Here is a 9,220-nt window from a genome sequence, read left to right as displayed (position 1 = left end):
TTTTTTAATTATAATTTATTTTAAGTTTAATAATGAAATAATTTATTTTTGGTTTAATATTATAACATTTTATAAAAATAATAATTAAGTATTTTGTTGCAACTCAATGATTATCCTAATTATATTTTAATTTTTTATATTTAAAATGAGATGTTTATCATGTATTTGAATATATCAATTTACAGTTAGTTACACGAATTCAGATATTGAGCTTTAATAAGTTGTACTTACGCACAATCTGCTTGTAATCTTGAGTTTTAAGCAACATGCATTAATATACAGTACTTTATGCGTAAAAAATGATTTAAAAGTTTTTGTCAAATGCTTTATAATATAGTATAAATATAAATTTTACGAAAATTGTTTATTTTGAATAATGTTCTTGAAAAAACATGCCATATAAATCGAGATTTTTAAACTATAAACTTCTTAAGGTAATTTTAAAAATATGTTTTTGAAATAAGAACTGAATTAAAGTATACTTTCTATGCAATTTATCCATTTAATCATGTATTGTATTGGAACTTAAATTTGTGTCGTTGTCATCATGTCGTTTCCGTTCTAAAGTAACAATGTCGAAAATGTTGTAACGACTTGTCTCATACTAAATCTTGGTTAGTGAGTGATAAATTTTAGTTTATCATGATGTAATTATGGTATGTTATTTGAAGGTATTCCATATTATACAGAAGTTAAGATTGAGTTATCTGCATTCTGCACTATCTAATTAGATTTATGAGTGCATAAAGAGCCATATTCATTGCATTTTCAAAGTTTGTATTTGGATGCAAGTGTATGAAGTATGATGTTAAATCACTACAAAACAAATGATTTTTACCCACGAAAATCATTCAGGAAATTTTTGTCAGTGATAACCAACGAATCATCCAGAAAATACCAGTGGTTCGATAAAATCTGATATTTTTCGAGAAATTATCAACAGATCAACGAGAGAATACCTGGGTAATTTGTCACTGATTTGAATTACCCACCAACTTTTTGACGGTTTTGTAATGAATCACTATTTAGTGACAGCTTTCCCCGAGAAAAATTCATAGGCAAAAGTCTTTTATTTAATAGTGAATGTTTTTGTATTCGGACTACCTCCATTATATATTATTTATAATTTAACATATATTTTAAGAATATTTAAGTAATACTATTTATCTTTATAAAACTACTGGTTTTGCATTTCATATATGAAATGCAGAAATGCATCTCTTTCTCCATTTAATATGAAACTCCATAAACATATGATTAACTCAATATAATTTTTTTTATCCAAATTAAGAAGAACGTCATCTAATTAGGTTCAGTCTTACCTACCCATAGAGGAAAATGACAATGGCAATGGTGGTTGGTTCTTACTTCATCATCTGTTATTGTCTTAACAGTATCAGTAATGATGACAATCGTAACTAACATATAAAAGAGGGAAAAAGGAAGAGAGAGAATATGGTTTCGTATAGAAGACAAAGAGGAGAAAGAGAACAAAAACTGTTTTGTTTCTTTKTTTTTTTTTTTTTTTTTTTGTGTGTTTTCTTAATTATTGATTTTGTATTACGGTGAGTTAAAAACTTATATTTAGAAAATCTTTAAAATTCGTAATTTATATGACAAAATAAACAAATACATGTATTTGAATATGTTCATTTTGTTATTTTTTAAACAATCTAAATTGTTGAAGTCCCACGAAAGGGAAAATTTTCTCCTACTGTGTGTCATTAACAGCCTTCCGTTGCACAGCTGAGACAGTGGTGGGTTCTCTGCCCCAAGGCCTAACTTGTATTCATGCGTCTCATATTTTTTAAATACATTTATATGAAAACTCAATTAGAATAATAAAATTAGTTAGAGCATCTCCAACATATATGCTATATTTTTTTTTTCTCTTGTTCCAAATTTGGAGATTTCTCTTTTTCTTCTCATATTTTTTCTCTATTTCAAGGAAGAGTTTAGAATAGCTGTTGTAGCAAACTTTTCTCAAATCTGCAAAATTTCTAAAATAATATAGTTGCTGGAGATACTCTTATAAAATAGAATTGTACAGATTATATGATTTTTAAGGTTGAAAAATCATTTAATAGCTAAATCAATCATGATTAAAATATTTAACTATATTCAAATCAGCGGCGGACCCACGAATTTATTTGAGCAAATGCACCTTTAAGGTGGATCAATGACCCACAAAGTCATGGTTTAACTTGAGAAAAGTCAAAGTTGTTTGATCCAAGGAAATATCTATTGTGTCCAATTGAAGAATAAAATACATTTTTTAGATGAAGTCGACTTTGATCTTTAAAATAAATATAGGTTATCTTGAAAATGAGATAAAAAGCGATAATTCTTACGTGCATTGAGAAAGATTTTTTTTTTTATTAACCTGGATATCCAACCCGCTATGCGAGTCGATTAATCACAGGGCGACCACCTGCTTTGCAGATAGCCCGGAATCACCGCATTTGAACCTCCGTGGCCACAAGGGGATTTTTATTCCTCCTTGGATTTGAACCTGAGACCTCCTGGTACTTTTGACTTTTGGAGGCAAGCTCAAACCAATCAGGCACCACCCTTGTGGTTGAGAAAGATAATTAATCATGAAGAAAAGTAATAAATTCAAAATAGGAGAAAAATTAACAAAAAGTTGTCTTGTACTCAAGGTTGTAAATTCGATTCTTGTAACTATATCTTGCCTGTTATTATTTTTAGTCCTGAAATTAAAAGATGAAAATTTAAGTTTTCACTAAAAATAAAGTTCAAATCTACAACCTCTTATATGATCGAGCTTTAATCCAACCATCTCACCCATATTTGATTTCTATTGTAGATTTGATGTCAAAATATTTTAGGTAGCTTTCAGACCCTTAAAATTTAATCTTGTAATAATCGAGTGAGCAATGTCATGTGACCCTTCTTGGTCCTTAGTAGGTCCACCCTAATTCAAATATTTAACAAAAACTTTAAGGGGGTGTTTGGTTCGTAGATTTGGAATGTTGAACTCCTTTGACTAAATTTCATTCACTCGTTTGGTTCATATTTTTTCACGAAAGGAATATTCAAAATCCTACAAATTCTACAAATAAAAGAATTTAATATTCCTTAGCAACTATATGGTATTTTGATGGAATGAAATTCTCTATTTCAATAATACAAATATGCCTTTAACCCAATATACCCTAATCTCATAAATTCCAATATGACCATCGTTGACCAGTTTCGACCACCGTTGATCTGCACCACCGCCGACCATTGCCATCTGAACCGCCGCCGACCATTGCCATCTAAACTGTCATCGACCGCCACCGATCTGAACCACCGCCGACCACTATCGATCTGAACCACCGCTGATCTGAACCACCACTAATCTGATCCATTGTCGATCTAAACCACCGTTGATCATCGACATCTGAACCATCATGGACCACCACCGATTTGAACTATTGTCGACCATCGCCATCTGAACCACCATGAATCACCATTGATCTGAACCACCACCAACTACTACCGATCTGAATCACCGTTGGCCACCCTCGATCTGATCCATCGCCAATCTGAACTATCCCCGATCTGAACCACATCAGACCACCGCCACCTGAAGCACCACGAACCACCACTAATCTCAACCACTACCGACTACTACCGACGACTACCACCGATCTAAATCACCGTCGAACACCGCCGACCACCAATGATTTGAACAACCATCGATCTGAACCACCGTTGATCTAAACCACCGTCCATCTGAACCATCGTTGATCTAAACCACCGATCTAAACCACCGTCTATCTGAACCCCCACTGACCACCTCCATTTGTACCAACGCATAGCACCATCGATCTGAACCACCATGGACCATAACCAATCTAAACCACCCCGACCAACGTTCATTTAGTAACGTCTTTTGGCTTATGGTTATATTTGGGTTGTGTGTTTTATATTGTTTTACATATTAAATAATTATTTTATTAAAATATTTTTTGTTTTAAAAAAATTAAAATTTTCAAAAAGGGCATTTTGATCATTTACCAATATTTCATTCCAATTCCAAAGCTGCACTATGTGAACCAAACAGAAAAATTCCATTTCCTTAACAGATTATGTTCCAATGTCTGTGAACCATACAGGTAGTCAAACCTAACAACATTTCATTTCAATTTATACAAAGTCAAATTCATTCAACAAATTCCATTCAATTCAAAGACATTCTACCGAACCAAACGCCACCTAAGAGAATGATGATAATAAATCTTATGTTTTCTGAATTTATTAATTAAACCTAATTTTTAATAAAATCTATTCATCCACTAAGTAGGATAACGTACTTACATGGGATTTTCCTGGTTGCTCTTAAAAACCTCTGGAATTAGTCAAGGTCTACAATAGTTGCCTTAGACCCCACGGCTTAAAAAATATAATATTTTTTATTAAAATAAGAATTTGGTTTTAAAAATAATAAAAATAAATCTGACTGGAATCATCTTTTGGTCACTTTCTCTTATTATATGCTATGATAGTCACGTTTTAACCGTTGGTTTGGATGTTACTTTTTGAACCACAATTTTGTTACGTCTTTGTCATCATAATTGTTTTTTTTTTTCCTTATTCTTTAAAAAGATGCGCTATTAAAATTTTGACATTTTACTTGTGTTGTTTTTATGGATTTAATTAGGGAAAATTGCAAAAATATATTTACATTTACGTCATATTGTGATTAAACATAATATTCAAAATCATATATTTAGTGACTTTTAGTTTGAAAATTGTGTATTAACAGCTCAACTAGTTGTTTATTCATGTGATAAAGCGAAATGTAAAATTTTATTGTAAACTGATGATGGAATTAATGTGAATTTCTATTAAAAAAATGAAATTAAAAATTTATATCTTGTAATAAACGGGTTATTGGTTTAACAAGTTTGGGGTTGTTATTAAAATTGGTTTGGAAGGTTAAGGGTTCTTTTTGTAAAGTGATGAAAGTTGATGGGTGTGTTTTAAAACTTGAATTTAAATATCTCTTACTCTCCACTGTCTCATCAGTTCTCATTTGGTTAGACCCCTATATATATATATATATATATATATATAGGTCCATTCAAGGGAGAATTGATTAGTTTGTGGTAATCGTGAGATCCAATCTCAACTACAAATCAATAGATAAATTTGGAAATTTATAATTTTGGTAATTTTAATTAAAATTTTAATGCAAGGACATTTTAGGTATTTTTTCTCCTCTCTTCTCTCTCCGTCCCCGTCTTCCGGCCTCCGGCCACCGTCCTCCGGTAATACCACAGTGTGATACTCAAGCATATATAAGATGCATTGTGATACCACTTGTTACATATCTGATTGACCGCACAAACGACCACAGTGTGATACCCAATCACATATATGATGCATTGTGATACCACTGTGGTATCACCGGAGGACGGTGGTCGGGGGACGAAGGCCGGGAGACGGAGAGAGAAGAGAGGAGAGAGGAGATAGGAGAGATGAGAGAAAATACCTAAAATGTCCTTGCATTAAAATTTTAATTAAAAATTATCAAAATTATAAATTTCTTAATTTATCTATTGATTTGTGGTTGAGATTGGATCTCACAGCTACTACAAACTAATTAGTTTGTAGTAACTGTGAGCCTCCACTTTTTCTATGAGGGCTTTCTTAAAAAAATTGAATGATCTTCAACATGCCTTTATTACTTGGATTGTATCTCAATTTATTTGCATACTCGAACAAATAAAAATTTGCAGGGGGCAAATTCCGCATCCTCGTATGGTTTTAGAGCTGTAGTCTAGCACCACCTAAAGACTCGACACACTTATTCACTTCCATTTGAACATATATGTTGAAGTCCCAAATCGATACATAGACAAAACCAACCCATCCAACGGTATCATATACAATTGTTTATACAACTGACAATAAGCTTTGATCTTTTATGCATCCTCCTCAAACGTCACTAGTTTGAGTCTTACAATATCATTGGAGTTTTTCCCTCTCCAGAACCTAACGATTAGTCGAGACACATGCAAACTGACCTAAATAAAACAACTCAAAAATAGCATTTATAATTAATGGACAGAAAAAAATAAACAATATGCGCACATGGAGAATAAAAGTAGAAGGCTCGTATAAATTTATCTATAATTGGAATTCTTTTATTCCAAAAAATCAAAACTTGAATATCGTATCTTTTTGAATATCATATCTTTGGGAAAAAACAATTATCGTGACAAATTGTGATTTAAAAAGTAGCATCCAAACAAACGGTTAAAACGTCATCATCAAAGTATACATTATTTATATACGACAAATGTAACAAATAAACTTGCACACTTTCCTTATCTTTGATGAGATTTGAACTCCTGACTTCTTAGGAGGCCAAAGACTACGATATTGCTAGGTCAAAAGCGTTTTGATAAGTATATACTATATTTGTGGTCAAATCGGTTAAGATGCCTTTATTTGATTAAGTGGTTTAATATAATATATACAAAAAGCTAAAATGAAAAATCAAATTGAATAAATACTTGAAATGATGATTACGTAAATCAATATTATATTATATAAAATTTGACAAAAAATTTTAAAAACCATTTTTTATGCATAAAGTACTGTTTATTGATGTATATTACTTAAAATTCAATATTACAAGTAAATTGTGTATAAGTACAACTTATTAAAGCTTTATGTTTGAATTCGTGTAACTAACTGCGAATAAACATAATCAAATAGATGATAAATATCTCATTTTTATATATGAAAAATCTAAAATATAATTAGGATAATTATTGAATTGTAACAGAATACTTAATTATTATCTTTATAAAAAATATAATATTAAACATAAATTAAGTTACTTCGTTACGTTAAATTAAATTATAATAAAAAATTTGAATTAAAAAAAATACACAAACAAGAACTTTTAAATAGTTAATTTGATACTAATATTGATATATTTTTTACAAATTTTATATAATATTTTCAAATTTATATTTTATTCAAAAATAGAAACATTATCTCTTTTTCAAAACCACATAAAATCGTATTATATCGACATGGATAAAAAATAAAACGAAACATTGAAATGGAAATGTGTCTCGATGTATTGCACGAGTACCCTTCTAGTATTGGTCTAATGATAATACTAGAGTTGTTTCATTAGAACAAAGTACATTCGAAAAAATAGGTTTAAACTGGACTGTTAAAATTAATGGGTGGGCTTACACAATAAAAACAGATTTTGGTTTAAATTATATTGTCATATAATATGTCTTGATTTTTGTTCTTGAAATATTAGGTGCTTGAATATTTTATTGTTGAAAAGTCCGAGCTTGTAAGTTGATAAATCATTGGAGAGGAAATGTCTGTACTCCATATTTTGTGTAACTGTATTTTTCTTGTGCTATGTATCTTGATTTTTACGTCTTATTATATGTTAGAAAAAAATCGAAGTAATTTGAATGATTTTATATAACTTATCATTTTTTATAAGTTTTGTTGTTCAGCCCGTAGACAACCCCAGAGGCGGCAGGTGTGGGTAAGTTCTCAAACTCACAAAACCGGGCTTGAGTTTGCTATATTATGCCTGTTGGACAAAAAAATATGTTAGGTCTGGTCCGGGTCCGACCCAAGCCGCAAATGATCACCTCTAGATAATACCAACATTTTGTTATTTATCGTCTTAATCTTTGATCTCGGCCATAAATCGGATTATGTTAAATGGGTTGTTAAGCTTTTTATGATGACGAAAACGTTAATATGTTGTCCTCAAAATATCGAGTCATTTTACAATGTTCCTACCATCGTTCCTCTTCTAAGCTTTGACACAAAAAGGAAATGGAATTATCGGGTACTGTAACTCCTACTTCAATTCATGATTCTTGTTATACTGAGAATAAAGTGAAGAGGTGCGAATGTGATAAACAGGACTTTAGAAACTATAGAGAAAAAGAATGAGTTTGAAAAATATTTGCAAAAGGTACACACAATACCAGTTTCTAGAATTACCAGATGCATATCACAATCTTTGTATGATGGCTTGAGAGGTACACGCAATACCAGTTTCTAGAATTACGTCCAAGTTTGCTTTTGGAATTAGACGTAATGTTCTTGATTGGTTTGTATCAGGTTCGTTCATTAGCATGTTAAATGTGTGATTTCGAATAGGGCCCTAAAATTTTGGGGCCCAAATTTACATTGTCTAGGGCCTTTCATCAACGAATATAAAATTATAGCTCAACTCAGTGCCTTTTTTGATTTCTATCAAAAGACAAAAGTAATACGCCTAATTATCGTCTCTATAATTTGTATAAATGTATCTTTGTTATCTTATTTTGTCGTATAATCAAAAGTTTTAGGTGTAACAGGGCCTACAAAAAAATTGGAAAAAACTCAACGAAGTGGTAGTAGACAGTTTATCTCTTACGAAATATGGTAATAAAACAAAGAGAAAAGTTCAAAAAGAAAATACAACGTATTTTTACATTTTGAGTGATTTGATATGTTGGGATCTTTTTGGAGTTTTCCCTACAACAAAAAAAATTATTGATTTAGCAGAAGAGAAGCGAGCACTGTATATAGCCGAAGTGCAAAGAAACTGAAGTATACATGTATGCTAACAAAAGTAAGGTGTTGTTTAGTTTACGGAATACATGGGATTTCAAGAGAATTGGAATGGTCAATTCCTTTGACCAAATTTCAGTTTCTATGTTTGCTTCATTTTCTTGAAATTGACGGAATAATCCTTTAAATATCTTTGAATTCCACAAATTAGTGATTTCATAATTCATTGACATAAAATTGAATTAATTGAATTCCATCCTTTGGCAAATGTAACATATTTTATATTTTGTTTTTAGAAACACAAAACTAACCTTTGCATCCAATTTAACCAATACTACCTACCACTATCGCCCACCCCACCCCACCCTGACTGTTGCCGCCACCAACCCCCACTTTAACCGCACTACGACCACGATACTGATGTCACTTTTTCTACCCTCAACTCCTACCCCCTATACCCACCACCTAACCCACACCCCCACCACCACTTTACTATTTCCATCGTCACAACCACTACTCACTCACTCGCCCACCACCTAACACTAATCCACCTCACCGCCCACCCCGCCCTGCCTTGTCCGATCCGCCCACCCTGCCCTAAACACTCGACTATCCACCTCCAACCACCTTACCAACCCCATCACCACCCACCACT

This window comes from Cynara cardunculus (genome assembly GCF_001531365.2).
Source record: "Cynara cardunculus var. scolymus isolate 2C chromosome LG 3, CcrdV1, whole genome shotgun sequence".
In the NCBI taxonomy this organism is placed as follows: domain Eukaryota; kingdom Viridiplantae; phylum Streptophyta; class Magnoliopsida; order Asterales; family Asteraceae; genus Cynara; species Cynara cardunculus.
This window is presented reverse-complemented; position numbering follows the sequence as displayed.